Below are 17,028 nucleotides of genomic sequence, written 5' to 3'. Positions count from 1 at the left end.
AGGGTAGTTCCTCCACGGTTACCCTCTTCAGGTGGAAACAGGTTGAGTGAAGAGGATAATATACTTTATAATTGCAAGCTCTGCCCTGGTTTTCAGGCCATCCTTCTCTATAGGAAAATTGTAGTGACGGAGTAGGGACAGGCATTGAGCCACCTTGGGTTACCTCACGGAGAGAAAAAGCAGAACAGAAATAAAGCAAACAAATAAATTCAGGCTAACTCTTATTTGAATGCCTGAATCGGATTACAGAGAAGAAGACAGAAGAGAGAAGAAGACAGCAATATTGGCCTTGAGCCTTGGTCCACAGGTGAGGAATAAAAAGTTAAAATTTCATTACCCTCCCCACTACCTTTCCAAGGAGACACTGGCTTGCCGAGAGATCAACTGACTAATATCCAGAATGATTAGGAATTGGTTAGATAGCTTGAATGACTCCCAAGCAGGTAGCAAGGAGACCACAACCTCAGTAACTGGTGTTGGGACTTTCCACCTTTTCCCTCTCATTAAAAAAAACACACACACAAAAAACATTTGTTACTTGAGCTTTGGCACCTGCCACGTAAACTGAAAAACCTGTCTTGGAATAATATCCATACTCTCGTTCTCTCCTCATTTTTTGCTCACCTCCTTCTTGTTAGCCTCCAGGCTAGGTGACTAATTCAATGTCAGTGAAGCTGAAAAGGAGAAATTCTTCCACCACAGGTGACAGTTGGGGAAGCTATGAGAGATGTTGACACATCGCAACCTATTCAAGGCATGTTTGAGTTGAAATCACTCTGCCCCACCCAGAATGTTTGTGTTGGCACTGCTCTAAGGTAAGGAGAACCTCCCTGACCTTATTTTTGTGAAACGAACCTGGAGGAAGCAAGGCAGGGGAAAACCCACATGCTATAAAGAGGGAAGATCTTCATTGCCATCACATACCACCCAAGGAAGCATATGGAGAGCCTCACCAACAGGCCTGGTTGCTTCTGTCACCACAAAAGGTGTGTGCTAGCACACCTGTATTTACTCAGCATGCTGATAGCCTTGATTTTCTTCCATACATTGAGAGTCATTTGGTCAAACTGCAAAATCCTGGTTCAAAATCCAGCTCTACTAGGAACAATCAAAATGTCACACAATGCTGCAAAAATTAACAGTCTGAACATCTTGGTAGTCCGATTCCAATTAGCTACAACGTGGGAGAAAAAGGGAACACCCACTATGAAAGGACTTATTGTTATTTAATTATTTATTCTGCAGAATAAGGAGTACACATGGGTTAACAACTGAACAACGCGTCTCCATTTACAGATGAGCCTTTATCTCCTGATATGGAGCCTCTCTTTTTTGTCATTGTGAGTTTCCAGATGTGCGTTAGCAATGTATATACCCTGCTAGTCACATATCACTGACCTTATCTGCATTCTTCATTTTATAAGGAAACTGCTTATAAGTTTCTTCATATTTAACACGGAGAGCTAATACAAAATGGTATTACTTATACTAAGTATGGCTAGGCAAACTAGCCATACTTAGTATCAAACTAGACGTTCATGTTTGCTTCCTGTGACTAACTTATTTTCTCCCCTCCCAATGTGATTTCTGTAGAAATACGTGCCTCAGCAATCAGACTTCCCAACAAGGAATTTAGTCTGAACCTGCTCTATCGGATCAAAGCAGCTAGATGAAGGCCCTATAAAGGTCCCATAGAGCATCTGGCTGACCACCTTTGCCTGAAAGAGTTTTTGGGACATCCAACCCTGGTGCTTTACCTATTTTCATCGGGCAATATGGGATATAATTTCCTCTTAGGAAACTGGAGGCCAAACCAGTAGAACTTCAAATTCGCCAGCTGAGACTGGTATTGGAGGAAAGTCTTTATAAAGCTGATTATAAAAGGCAACCCATATACACTGGGAGATTGGAGGATCAATTTGGCAAGGGAGGTTTTGTTTCTTAACAGTAACCAATTGCAAGAGCATAGAAGAATTTTTTTATTTTGCAGCTAAAATTACTTCCGCCCATAGCAAATGAGTATAGTCTTTTTTCTTTTGATAAATTAGATGTTTATATGCTGCTTTTTGAACCCCAAGCTTCTGTTGAATTTCCTGTCTTTGTTTGTTGTTTGATTTTTAAAAAACTGATAATAGACAGCTGTAAGGGCTTTTCTTGCTCCTTGGCAATCTTTATCAAAACAGGGTTTGGCTTTCCTGTAAGTTTTAAATGGCTGGTCTTTAGATTCAGTTAAATTTGTTTTTAGTTCCTGTGCTAGACTGTTGTAAATCTTAATGGGATTATTCTGCATATTGTAGTCCAGGTCTTCAAATTTAGGAATACTATGATCTTTGACCTCTATTACTTCTCTGAACCTGGATTGCATTTGTGCAGACCATCTCACCCTACGAGTTAGTACTTGCGAGCCTTCATGTGAAGGCTGATAAGTCATAGTTTGAGTTGTAAATAAAGATTTAACCTGAAGCAGTAGGGGGAAATGGTCACTCTCTAGATAGGGTAACACTTGAAAGCTGGTTATCAGAGGAATTAGAGATACAAACTAGCATATAGTCAAAATAGTACTGGATCCTTGGCCTGACATGTAAGTGAACTCCACGGGATGATCGTGTGGAAAAGTGCCATTCAGAAGGTAAAAACCCAACTTGGAGGCTATCTTGTCCAAATACAGTCCTGCGAGGTTTGAATATGAATCTTTGAAAAGCCTAGGGAGGGGGAAAAATTTATGAAAATAATCTGGATCACTAAAAATTTCCTTGTACTTAGATTCAAGATTAGAATCATCAGGGCCGAGGAGTGCATTAAAATCTCCTAGGAGTAGCACCTTTGCCTTAGGGTGATCTACTAATAGGTTTTGCTATACAGTGGTGCCCCGCATAGTGATGATAATCTGTGCAGCCAAAATCGTCGCTATACGGATTCGTCGCTATGCAAAATAAAAAAGCCCATAGGAATGCATTAAAACCCGTTTAATGTGTTCCTATGGGCAAAAAACGCACAGTTATGCGAAAATCCTCCATACGGCCGCCATTTTCGCTGCCCGGTAAGCAAGGAATCAGCGCGAAAACACAGCGGGTGGCCATTTTTTACCCAGCAGCCATTTTGGAACCACCGATCAGCTGTTAGAAAAACATTGCTATGCGAAAATCGGTAAGCGAAACAGCTTACCGATCATCGCAAAGCAATTTTTTGCTATCTAAATCATCACAATTAGATCGCTTTTGCGATCGCAAAAACTTAATCACTATGCGGATTCATCGTTAAACAGGGCGCCCGTTAAGCGAGGCACCACTGTATATGTCTCTAAAGAGCTCCAGGCTTCAGTTATTTGTAGTTTTAAGGTGAGTGGAGAGATATATACATTTATTAAAATTAGGCTATCTTCCCTACTTTCCAAGACTATTGCCATAGCCCTTGAATCCATGGGAGGTTTCTCTTGACATTTGAAATTTAGGGTATCTGAGATTAAAAGTGCCAACCCTTCTTTCATCTTTCCTAGACCCTCTCCCCTTCTGGCTTTCACTCAACAGTTACTGTACACTTGCAAGGTGATTTCTTGGTTGGTCCAAGTCTCTTGAATTACTATAATATCAAATTTCTGGTGGTCAAAGGAATTATCATGTGAATTTGTTAAACAGTGAGACCACCCTGCAACATTCCATGAGAGTATCTTAAGCGGGGAGATTAATATTTGTCATTCCGTTTTATTAATGTTATCCAAGATTTTTTTTTTGCATCATTGAATACACATCCATTGCGACTGAGTCCCTCTTTTTTAATACCAGAGTTGGTAGAGGAGATATCATTCTAGCTGTTTGCCCATTTAACTCTTGATTTGTAGCTCCTAGGACAGATGTTGATGGTGTGGTCAACAGTATCCTATCCTCCTTAACATTTAACAACTCCCAACCACATGTGGTGCCACTTACTAACATGGGGGGGTCTCCCCCGCTGCTAGCTGGAAGGTGGCCCATAGCAATTAGAGAGGTCTCCTCTGTGTCATATGGGCCCACGTTGTCCTGTATGTTTCCCGCTGATGTATTCACAGGCCTTGCTGAGTTCTGGAGTCGTGAGCGCAGTTCTTTTAACCTGCCCAAAATCTCTGATCGTGCTTCCCTTCATGGACCCAGGAAAACTGCCGATGTCCCTGTCTCCACCGGATCTACCCTACAGCTGTCCTCCTTGTGTGCAGTATCCATTGGGTCCAGCCACATGATTAGTTCAGTTTCCATGACTGTTTCTGTCCTTGCTTTTGCTGTTAGCAATGTTATCCTTGCCGGCTTTTTGTCAGGAGGCTTGTGAGTGAGATTTGAGACGAGGGGATAAATCTTGGTGTTTTGGAACACTCTAGTTGGAAAAAATCCGAATTTCTTTAATAAGAGTCTCTTTCTCAGTATCAATGATGGTATTTTTTTGTTTCGAACAATAGCACTACTTTTTGTATCTGGTTAGATTTGTCTATGGTTTCAACTGAAATTAGATCCTTTAGTAAGGGAGGAGTCTTCAAGAGGAAGTTTAGATGTCTTACTACTTGGTTCTTGGTAGACCAGTTTATTTCTTTACCTTTATAGAAGCAGACCGTTAAGCAAATTTTCCGGGATTGCAAAGAAAGAGCAAATGGTTTAAAATCCTCCCTTGTTTTTCTTAGGCTTCCATCTAATTGCTGCCCAGACTGTTGAAAGTTAGGGGAGATTGTTGTTAAAGATGCCTTAATCTTGCTCCTCATCCCTTCTGGCATTTTTCCAAATAGGTCTGCGCTGTTATCTGCAGGTGCTAGGCTCTCCCCTCCATCAAAGTTCTTCGCCAGAGAGGAGACTTTTTCCAAAAATATATCTTTAACAGCTTTCAGGATAAAGTCTATAGTTTTTTCCATAGTTCTCTTCATCAGTTTTAGTATATCAGTTAGTCCAATCCCTCCCTTGGTTTCCTCCTGCGTTGTCTTTAGTCCTTCTTGTGAGTTTACCTCATTGTTAAACTGCCCCGTCTCTATATCAAACAAGGTTGCTGCTTGAGTGTCGTTCTCTCCCTTTTGATGACCTTCGTTATCACTTTCCACCAGAGGAGAGAAGGAGTTGGATATGGGAGTGGGAAGTGTCGATTCAGGCTCTGCAGTAAAAAAAAAAAAGTCCATTATCTTGGTTTGTTTTGAAGCAGGAAAGGAAAGCAAATCTTCTTTATCAGCATCACGGAGGCGTTTCCCAACACCCATCTCCTTGAGAAGGAATACTCTAGTAACAACTCACCACCTCCTACATATCCTTGTGACAAACCCAGACCTATTGGGATATGCCACACGTTAACTAAGCTGCCACCAACCATTCCCTATAAGAAGTCACACAGACCAGGGATGGATTTTTAAACAAATAACAGAACAAGGTTTATTTAAATACACACAGGGAAAAATAAAACAATCAGGTGAATAAGATAAAGTAACGTGGCTTATTCTCATTCATACATGCATACAGTTTGGTTCACACAGAACCCTTAACTTGAAGCACAGACCCTGAACCTATCAGTTCTGGCTAACCAACAGACACCTGAACCTATCAGGTTGGTACTCTGACACACAGTAGTACCCTGTCTGACACACAGACTCCCACACCAGCTTCTTCTTCCCAGCTGCTGCTTCTTCACATCCCAGCGTCTCCCCTTCTCCACACACGCATCACATATATATACAGTACAGCCCCTCCTCCTGATGTCCCGCCTTCCACTCCCCATAGGATGGAACTTTCCCTCCAAACCCATGACAGACAGGTAACATCAGTGCTGTATGTAACACCTCCCCTCTTTATAAGTTGTTTTGTAGGGGGAAAGCTAAGGTGCTTTTTCCCAAAAAACAACCTGGTTACAATACACAAAAACAGTTATACATACAATATCATACTTACTTATACTTACATTCTAAGTTAACCATAACAATTAGGCATTTAAACATTTACCATATACATTACATCAAGTTACCTTTATTCATACAAACCAAATTCAAAAACCAGGTACATTTAACTTTTTGTCATCAATATATATACATAGTCCATGTTTCTTTCGCCGTCTTCATTCTTCAGGTCTTCTTGACAAGGCGTCAGCAACACAGTTCACTGACCCTCTGACCACCTTCACTTCAAAGTCATAGTCCTGCAGGTTTAAAGCCCACCTCATAAGTTTGCTATTGTGGGTTTTCATTGTCTTTAACCATTGCAGTGGTGAATGGTCAGTGCACAGAACAAAATGTCTTCCCCAGATGTAAGGCTTGGCCTTCTGGATCGCGTAGACTATGGCCAAACACTCCTTCTCCACGGTTGCCAAATGTCTCTCACCTTTTTGAAGTTTCCTACTCAGGTAGGACACTGGGTGCTGGTCACCATTCTCATCCTCCTGGCAAAGAACTGCTCCTACCCCGCTGTTAGACGCATCGGTGTAGATGATGAACTCCCGGTCGAAGTCTGGAGCATGCAGCACTGGATAGTTGATTAGCGCCTCCTTCAACCTCTGGAACGCCGCCTCACAGTCGCTGGTCCACGGGATGCAGTCATCAGTCTTCTTCCTCGTCAGATCGGTCAGCGGAGCCGCAATCTCGCTAAACCTCGGGATGAACTTTCTGTAGTAGCCCACCAACCCAAGAAATGATTTGACTTTTTTCTTGGTGTTGGGTCTAGGCCAATCACGAACTGCTTCTATCTTGGCCTCTAGGGGTTTTATCACTCCTCCCCCTACTATGTGACCCAAGTATTTTATTTCTGGGCTTCCCAGCTGCAGTTTGTTCTCTTTGCAGGGCCTAGGCCAAAGCACTTCCTCCCCTGGATTAAAGCGCCTCTCCCTGCCTTCCTGGTCATCCCAAGCTTTCTTTCTGACCTTTTGAGCTTGCAGGGTCTCTGCTGCTAGCTCTAGGTTTCTCTTTAGGTCCTTCCTCAAGGTGTCTATGTATGTCACAACGTCTTGTGGGTCATCCTGGGTGATCTGCTCCCAATTTTGTTTGATCAAATCAAGGGGCCCTTTCACCCTTCTCCCAAATAAAAGTTCAAATGGACTGAACCCGGTACTGGCTTGTGGCACTGATCGATAAGCAAACAAAAGGGATTGCAGCTTCTGGTCCCAATTGTTTGGATTCTCTGCCAAGTAAGCCCTAATCATGCGCATTAGAGTCCCATTGAACTTCTCAGTTAACCCATTACTTTCAGGATGATAGGCAGTGGTTTCCTTGTGCTTAATTCCACAGATTTGCCATAAGCGTTTCATGAGCTTTGATGTGAACGATGCGCCCAAATCTGTGATTATTTCTGAGGCAAATCCCATCCTGGACATATACCCCACCAAGGCATCTGCCACTGTGTTAGTTTCAATGTTAGTCAAGGGTATGGCTTCAGGGTACCTCGTGGCATGGTCCACAATGGTGAGAATGAACCTGTTCCCCCTCTTTGTGGCCTTGGGCAAAGGTCCCACAATATCCACCCCTATGCATTTGAACGGAGTGTCAATCACAGGCAAAGGGCACAACTTTGCTTTGGTCCTGTCACGGCTATTCCCCTGCCTTTGACACACATCACATTGTTTACAGAACTCCCTGATCTGCTTCCCTATGTCAGGCCAGTAAAAATTCTGTGTGATTCTCTGCTGTGTTTTGTTCACCCCTAAGTGTGCAGCAAACATGTCAGAGTGCCCCCTTTGTAAGATCATGGGGCGATACTTTTCAGGTACCACCAGCTGACTTCTGATCCCATCTCCCCCTTTTGAGATATTCCTCAGGGTCTCTCTATACAAAATCCCCTTTTTCTCTAGAAATCTCACTGGGGTTTCAGGTGTTAGCTGGGCGCCAGTCACCTGTTCAAAACACTTTTGGAGAGTGGCGTCTGCCTTTTGCTCTTGTCCAAATCTGCTGTCTGTGGTTAAGGTTTCCACCACAGCTTCTGAACTCCCCCCACCTGCTTCCGTCTCTGGCTCATCATTACCCCCCTGAACTGTCCCCGTGGTGGCTTGTGAACGTGTAATCACTAGCACCCGTTTCACATGTTCAGCCAGGTCATTTCCCACGAGCACGGCTGCTGGCAGAGTCGATGAAATTGCTAGCCGCCAAACTCCCCTCCAGCCTTGAAAGTTGACAGGTACCTCCGCGACTGGCAGAGAGATCACCTGCCCCTCAATCCCTGCCACCTTCATGCTCTCATTTGGGATTACATACTCCCTAGGAACAATATCTGGATGGCACAGGGTCACCTGGGAACAAGTGTCCCGCAGCCCCCGATACTGATGGCCAAGTATTCCTACGTCCACCCCTGCTGTTTCAAACAACTGGGAATCTGTTCTCACCAGTAGGCAGCGCCTGACCTCTACAAGAGGACCATTTTCCTCAGCCTGATCAGCAGATGTAGCTGTTCCAGATTGAGTAGCCATGGCAACAGGCTCCCTCAGTGACAATGAGCCTTGCTCTTTCTGGACACAGAACACAGCTTTTGGCTTGGTTCCACTCGAATCCTGAGGCACCATTCCTTTTAGCTGCTTTAATTTCTCACACTCTGAGATTAGATGGCCCTTTCCCTGACAGAAATAACATTTTCTGCTATATTTTGAGTCTTTCTCATCCTGTTTTGGTTTTCCCTCCAAAATCTGAGGTCTTGGTTTCATGTCTGAGGGCTTCCCTTCACCATGGGCCCCTCCCCCTTGCTGGCTTTTCCCTGGTCCCTGAGAGTACTTGCTGTAGGTTTCTTTGGGTTTACCTACAGATTTCCCCTCACCCAAGGGCTTTCTTATTTGGGAAATAAAATCTGCGATCTCGGCTGCTTCTGCCACAGATTTTGGTTTCCTTTCCCTCACCTGGAATTTCAGTTCCCCATGCAGGACTGAATAGAACTGTTCCAGCGCTATCAAATTTTTAAGCTGCTGAAAGGTCTCTGTCCCCTCCTGAGATAGCCATTTCTCTAGCAGCCTCACCAATTGGGCCCCCACTTGGGTAAAAGTCTGCTCTGGTTTCTTTGTGAGGGACCTGAATCTTTGCCTCAGCTGTTCCGCATTTATCCCATGTCTTGCAAACACCAGTTTTTTAAACTCTGCAAAATCTCTCATCAGTTCCTCTGGCATCTCTGAATAAACCTCAGCCAGGCTACCACTGATTAAAGATCGCATGATGGTCATCTTCTCAGTTTCCCTCACTGAGAAGTCCACAAACGCTCTTTCCACTAAGGAAAAGAACACCTCAGGACAATCTCCCTTGTGGTACACAGGGAATTTCTTCAGGTCAGCTTTAGACAATTGGCCTCCCTCAGAATCCCTATTGTTATTATTGTTCTGATTCATCAGTTCCAATTTTTTTAATTCAAACGCCATTTTCTCTCTCTGCAATTCCAATTCAAATTGTCTTTGCCTTTCCCTTTCCCTTTCCTCCACTTCAAATTGCCTCATCCTCAGTTCATGCTGTTGGGCTATGAGCAATTTTCTGAGTTCTGGGTTCTGCTCTCCTGTGCTGTCACAGACGCTACCTCCTCCCTCACTGGAATCAGAACCTCCCATTTTCCTATTAAATCGTTTGAATCACATATGGAGGAAAAATACCTCAACCATTTCCCACCAGAATTTGTCATATTGAATTAAACATTAAGACACGACAAGATAAGGCAAACTCTTTTAATGTCTTCCACAACATGTTACAGCTGAGGGGTGGTGGTGGACAGGGGCCATAAATATGAAGCTGCCATCCTGCATACACACAGACACTCAAAGAAAGAGGGAGGGAGAGGATCGGAACTCATCTGATTTTAGGAGCTTAGTAGGACTGGCCCTTGTTATCCCTCGGATGGGAGACCCCCGGAAATGCAATGAATCGCCAGGCAGAGCTAGGAAAGTAATCTTGGAGAGCAGAGATGGGATATTCATATTCTCCTCCTGGGGGAGACAAATAAAAGCATCGCCACCACAACTGGCCGGGCTCTTTGGACCCACCCCACAGAACCAGCTGGTCCGCTTACCACCCGTGCTGTGGCGTGCACATGGCCGTCATTGTTCACACCACACCAATCGCAGAAGTAGTCTGGCCGGTGCTCCCTGACCTCCCTGTGCTACTGACCACTCTGGTGAGGAGGTAGGATAGCTCGTCTCTCTGCTCAGCTGCTGTGTGGTCAGCTGCACAGGTGGGGGAGTGCTGGGTCGAGCTACTTTCCATGATTGCCGTGGCACAAATAACACACCCTGCCATGAGTGATAAGTGGAACAACTGGTTTTGAGGGGGGGTTATCCAAAGACCCCAGCTACCTGCTGTGGTGATATTTGTATTTGTCTCCCCCGGGAGCTCTTGGAGAGCTCTTCCTACTGGTCAGAGTTGACCATGTTAAGCTCAATGGGTCAATGATCTGACTCAATATAAAGTAGTGTCCTGTGTTCCTTTACTTCAGTTGGGTTCATGACATGTACTCTGTCTCAAGGTCACCTGTACTGCTGTGTCAGGTGTGGGGGAAGGATACTATCCCATCACCTGCCAGCGAAGTCAACACAAACCATCACTGATGCAGGCAGCAATAGCTCTGAGGCCAGTCCTGGCTCCTGGCTCCATCAATTGAATCCATCAGATCAGAGCCCAGCTACAGCTTCATCTACATGAATTGCAAAGATCAAGAATGCTGCTATAAATTAAAGGAAGGAAGATAGAACCAGAGTTTGGAAATATTACCTTTTTTTAAAGCTACTGCTCCCGGAATTCCCCTACCATGCCCCTTGCTGCTAAAATGAATTGCTCATTGGGAGAAAGGCAACACTCCAGTTGCTAATCTTCCTGAGTTTACAGCTATAAATTCTCTCCGAGCCTATTAATAAAGTATTTGTTCTGAGAATAAATGATGCATTCTCTAAAGTCTCTGCGCGACAGTGCCATCAAAAGGGAGGTGAATCATATATCCGGGTGGGGGAGGCAGCAAGGAAGATGTCAGCAATACTGAGAGACTGAGAGGTTTTATCCTGGTAATGCCAAGCTCTGGAAAGAAATTAAGCCAACGGCGACCCAATGGCAGAAACTATACAGAGAGGGAACCCCAGAACCTGGCCTAACAGCTGAGCAACTCATCTGTCAAGGATGCTGCAGCTATATCCTGTGTGACAGACCCACTTCCAATGGAAGGTTGGACTAGATGGTCTCTAGGTACCCTTCCAGTTGCACTAGTCAAGATTCTATGCTCAAGAGAGGGCTTATGAGAGAGAGAGAGAGAGAGAGAGAGAGAGAGAGAGGAATCCATTCAACCTAGCAGATAATTGAATCTGGAAATCCCAGTTATGTAAATTCCAGCCCACAATGAATAATGATTAGATATAAAGTGTAGTGACAAAAACAATGCTTGCATCCTGTTACAAGCTTCAATGCATCATTATGCCCAAGGAGATTCTCAAGTGAACAATGATACCAAAGGGTTTGGGGTCATCATTAGCAAGTCAGCTGTTGCCACTGACTGCAAACAGACAAATCAAAGCTGCCACGAGTTGTCTTAGAAGGCCATAATTTATTCCTCACCCCCCAAAATACAATTTCATTTAGTCAAGAGTTATTGTGTCTCCCTTTTCAGCGATGGTAATTTCCACAACAGACGTTTTAACGAGGTTTTCTTTTAAGCCCCAGAGTAATCTGAACGGACAATGCCTGTGGATCAGGCTAGATATATGGACCCCTTGCCATAGCTCTCTAATTGCTTCATTTGGTTGTGAATTGATTTGGGTGGTGAATAGAGATGGGGGGGGGGGAATTGCCAGTTTGGCAGTTCATGCCAGTTCCTTTACTTGCTGCAACAAGTGCCCGGATGAGACGGGGGGCAGAGGAGTCAGGATACTGGTTTCAGCTGGGCACCTGTTGGAGGGGGCAGTGGGCAGAACTGCCAAACACCTATTGCGGAGGTAAATGCACCGGCACGAACCAACAAAACGGGTTCGTGCCCATCTCTAGTTATGAATTCTTTATTTGTATTTCCAAAATAGAATAAAATGGCACATCAAATGTTATGATTGAAAGGAGGCAAATTTGTTTGCAGTCAGGTTCACCCCCCCTTTTTTTTTATATGATGAACTTGAAGCAAGGGGACAACTGGACACCTCTAAACGGATGAAATTGTTCACTCACAACACAAGTTGCAATGTGGGTTGTCTACTTTTTTTCAACAGGGAAGATGGAGTGGAGATGTAACAAAGGCCTTATAGCAGTAGTCCCCAACCTTGGGCCTCCAGATGTTCTTGGACTTCAATTCACAGAAATCCTGGCCAGCAGAGGTGGTGGGGAAGGCTTCTGGGAGTTGTAGTTCAATAACATCTGGAGGCCGAAGGTTGAGGACCACTGCCTTATAGGATCAACCGATTCCATGACATCATGGAGCAATGCCTTCCTCTGTTGTTTGCCCCTCATCGCTCATAAATAAAGATAAACAGTCTCTGACCATGGAAGTTCTATATAGAGACTCCATAGCTAAAAGGAAGGAAGGAAGGAAGGAAGGAAGGAAGGAAGGAAGGAACGAAGGAAGGAAGGAAGGAAGGAAGGAAGGAAGGAACGAACGAAGGAAGGAAGGAAGGAAGGAAGGAAGGAAGGAAGGAAGGAAGGAAGGAATCCATTAACAGATACATTGGTGTTAGTGGAGCGACAGCGGCAAGGATCAAAGTGCTGAGATTTTCTGCTGAGCAGGGACAACGATTCTGCTCTCTGACATGGAACAGCTCACCATAGATTGTTGCTGGGAATATTCGTCCCTGTACAATACTGTGAGGATGGTGACTAAGTTCAGAGGGAAGAATGGAGCCCGTGTGCGATGCTGGGAGGTTATTTTTAATTTCAGCAGCAGCCGTAATGCCAAGGCTCCAGAAGGCATTTTGCCACTTATTGCGTCGGCAGTTTTTAACAGTAACTTTTTAATTTTCTCATTTCTTGGGGCAACTATAATATTCCCCTTCGCTTGCTTTTAAAAACCCGCTTGAATGCTGCAAGGCACTGGCTTGTGTACAAATCAACAACTCCTTCTTCCACTGATTCTCAAGATTTTCAACAAGGAAGCAAACCAAGCCAGTTCTTAAACCTTGAAATATTCCTGCCTCGCCATTTTATGGGCCTCCCATGACTATCTGTTGCTGTTCTGTGCCATCAACTCAAGTCATAAGGACCTGCAGCGACTCTGATAGGGCTTTCAAGGTAAGTGAGATATTTAAGGAGTGGCTTTACCAGTTCTATACACCCCAGTGACCTTCTGTGGTTGAGCAGGGTTTCGAACCCTGGTCTTCTGTGTCCCCAGTCCATCACTTTGTCCACTACAATATATTATCTATAGAAACAAGGATAAAGTTCCATAAAGTTCTCATAAAAGCCGCCCAGAGTAGTCAATTGACTAGATGGGTGGGGTATAAATGCAATAAATAAATAAAAGAAATAAAATAGTATGTTATCTTTATTGCTGGAAGAAGGAATGAATAACAAGGAACTCAATGGTTGAAATCTTGCACGTTCTGCTGTAACATAACAGTTACGCCACCATAACCCTCTGGGTTTTATGCCCAGGGAGAAAGAGGTCAGTTGCCACCTTCAAGAAGTGGCTAAAAGCCCATTTGTTTGTTCGTTTTTAACCCAAGGCTTAAAGGAGCCTGCATTTCTGTTTTATTGCACAGGGCAGTCACTATCCTGGGATTCTTCCAGGAGCAACAATCCCCCCCCCTTTTTTTTTTTAGTAGAAAAATTAAGCATTTTTCGGCAGGCAGTTCCCAAGTGAATGTGGAAGCACCTACAGGGTTGCAAGAAATGGATTGTTGAAACTGAACAGAGCTGGGAGGGAGGAAGGAAACACACCTGAATCTCACCCCTCGATTTCCAGAAAACCTATTTCCCCTTTGAGGGATTTGAATGGCTGTTCTCAGGAAGCACCTGCCAGCTTCTTCAGCTCCACTGAGGCTTTCAGAGACAGGTTTGCGAAACCCGTTGGTGGAGTCATTGCACATTTCCGTGACACCCTCCCTCTTGCGTGAGACTCCTTCGAAAACCCTTCAGCCACAATACAGGTGGCTAAGAATAGACCGGGCTGCCAATCCCAAGTTGATCTTGACATGCAACATCAGTGCCTCCGATGTGTTCACCTGAGGAGGAGGAGGAGGAGGAGGAAGGGGGAAATGACATCCCGTTAGATCTCCTTGCCCTGGGAAAGGCAATTAAGGGTAATTTGGCTCCATTTGCCTCAGATGAAGCACTTCTGTTGAAGCACTCAGAGCCCCAAAATAGAAAATTAATTCTTTTTTTCCTTTTTTGTTTGGTACAGTCAACATGAATTACAGAATGGAACTAAAGATTTGCCATTGACTGAGCTTGGCAAGACAGGGAAAGGGGGGGGGAAGAGGGTGCCAACCTACCAGATGGGTATTCACACACACACACACACACACACACACACACACACACACACACACACACACACTTACTTTCCCGTGCTTTGGCGAACATATCACACTCACTCAAGCAAGCACATTTAACTTATGACTACAACATAAGTGGATTAATATATACAAGCACCACAGATCCACTTCTGATTCGATTATCACCGCATGAGAGTGCCGTAATGCTATTGTGCAGCACATCAAATGAACATGAATCAACATATAAAACTTGTGGAGACTGGCCAGCCCTATTCCAGTGAAGGCTCATTCTGTCCCTGAGATTCAGAAAGCTGTAGTGGGGGCAGGGGGAAGCTTCCCTTGAGACCAACCTGGAGGCTAGAGCAGGTCCAGAATGTGTTGGCCAGACTGGTGGCTGGTGCGAGCAAATTTGCTCACAGCTCCGCAATGCTGTCCAGCCTCCACCGGTTGTCCATTGTGTCCCAGATCAAGTCCAAGGTTTTGACACTCACCTATAAAGCCCTTCATGGTTTGGGACCACATCACCTGTCGGAGCGTCGTTCCCAAATCTGCATGAGCCACCAGATCTTCTCCTCCACGGAGCCACCCTAAGAGAGGCTGGAAAGTCATCTGCTAGAGGCAGGGCCTTCTTGGAGGTGGCACCTACATTATGGAATCAATTCCCAGAGGAGCTACACCTGGCCCCCTACTCATTTAGGAGGCAGTTAAAAACAGTGCTCTTCGGGGAGCCCTTTCACATCGACCCTGGTTGAATGCCTCACCTCCAGTTGTGCCTCACTCTGAAAATCGGCTGCACCATTGTTTAAATTTTATATATACCATTTGGAATGGTAAATAAATCAATAAATCAATAAATATTGGCCTGGGATAAGATGATCTGGGTTGATCAATTATTGGTTACATTTATATCCTGCCTGTCCCTCACTGAGCTCAAGATGATGCACGTGGCTTTCCCTCCTCCTCCTCCAATCTTCATCATCATCAAACTGCGGGGCTGGATGAGATCCTATGGATTATTGAATCCAGCTCCTGTCAAGGAGGCACAGTGGGGAACTGAAACCACCTTGGTAGAGATCAGGCAGAGAGCAAGATGGAGCAGCCTCAGGCCACCGTGAATTTCATGAGGAGGAACTAGAATCTGGATCCCCTGGCTCTTTGTCCAACATCATACTGTTTATTCAATTTCTCAGTTAGCCAGGAAGCTCATTCAATGCCTCTGAAGTACAAGTATTGCTTCTCAATCTGGCCTACCTCACAGGGGTGTGCAAGCCTAAAAATCAAACACCACAAACTCCATGGAGGAAAGAGGGAATTATAAAAACATGAGGAGAATGAAAGTCGATCTCTAGGTTTCTGTACTCAACGGAGCACAGACTTCCAGCTGGATCTTAACCACATTTCCTTGACAAAGGTCCCAATGGGCCCAGTGAGACTTCCTTCCTGGAATATATACATACTGAGTAGCAGAGAAGACTCCACCTCAGTAACAGGAGCTTGGAGTTGTCCTGGAGCATCGCATGAAATGAAGGGCTGTCATGGATGAGGAGTTTTCATGACGAGAAACCTCAGAAACCTAATGGCTGTGTTTTTTTTTTAAAAAAAATAGTGCTTCCTTCCATCAATCTGATGGGGAGAGTAGGATAGGCCCCAGAAGGGGCCTGAGTTCCCCAAGAAGCAAACACGCTCACCTCTGGACAACCTCCATCTGCAGCTGGCTAGCTTGGGCTCCTTCTCTTTCCTCGTCTCTCCGCCCATCACTTGATGAAACAAAGTTTCCGAGAAAGTGCAAGAAACCCCATCCAGTCATTCCTCTGGAGCCTTGTCTCGGATGGATGTTTTTCTCTCTCCGCCCTTCCAGTTTCCTAAACAGATCCCCACTGCCCAACCTGCTTCCAGGAATTTGGCAATCAAGGACTGCGATTGCAGAAACAATAGGAGTTCACAGAAGAACTTCATGAACAATCATTTCAATTGACTTAGCAGGAAATGTTGACTTGATGACACTGTTGAAACAGGATGGATGGATGGATGGATGGACGGACGGACGGACGGACGGATGGATGGAAGGACGGGCAGGCGGGCAGGCGGGTGGGTGGATGGATGAAACTTTTATTCCATTCATCTAGCAAGCTAGCTACGCTGGGCAGTTTACAACAGTACACCATACAAATATATTATAAAATCAATCAACGAGGAGCAAACTTATAAATAACTATAACAGCTACACAGCAGGAAAAGCAGGAGTAAATTGAGAATAAGGCATTACACTTATTATTCTTTCCTTTTCTTCTTTCATCCTCTCTCCTGTGAACTGATGGTTGCCTCCCCAAATGCTTCTCTAAAAATGTCTGGTTTTAGGAGCTTCTTAAAGGGTGCCTGTTGTATGTATTCTAACGGGAGGGTGCCACTGCAGAGAAAGTCCTGTTCTGTGTTAATGTCTTATGGGCTTCTCTTGGTGGACCAAGTAAGACAGGCAGCAGAGCATGGAAGAAGTCGTTCTGACAGGTAGTGAGGTCCCAAACCATATGATGTGTGTGCATGTCATGGTATCAAATCATCTCGTTTTCAATGCACCCATGTCTTCCCAACCTCTGTCCTCTTCTTCTCGTTGTTGTTGATGTTGTTGTTGTTGTTGTTGTTGTTGTTCTTCATAGGAAAGGTGGGAAATGGCCAGTTCTGTTTATAGCA

General features: G+C 44.7%; 1 protein-coding gene across 1 annotated transcript in view; it reads right to left on the bottom strand.

The window, feature by feature from the left end:
• Positions 1-5,839, bottom strand: part of LOC144584572 (uncharacterized) — a 113,283-nt gene extending 107,444 nt beyond the window's left edge. Inside the window, exon 1 of the mRNA XM_078380909.1 lies at positions 5,274-5,839. The gene's annotated coding sequence lies outside the window, so the exon portion shown is untranslated. The remainder of the gene's footprint in view (positions 1-5,273) is intronic.
• Between the last annotated feature and the right edge of the window lie 11,189 nt (positions 5,840-17,028).

This window comes from Pogona vitticeps, chromosome 12, assembly GCF_051106095.1.
Source record: "Pogona vitticeps strain Pit_001003342236 chromosome 12, PviZW2.1, whole genome shotgun sequence".
In the NCBI taxonomy this organism is placed as follows: domain Eukaryota; kingdom Metazoa; phylum Chordata; class Lepidosauria; order Squamata; family Agamidae; genus Pogona; species Pogona vitticeps.
Note: the sequence above shows the minus strand (reverse complement) of the source record. Positions and strands in the feature narration are given on the sequence as shown.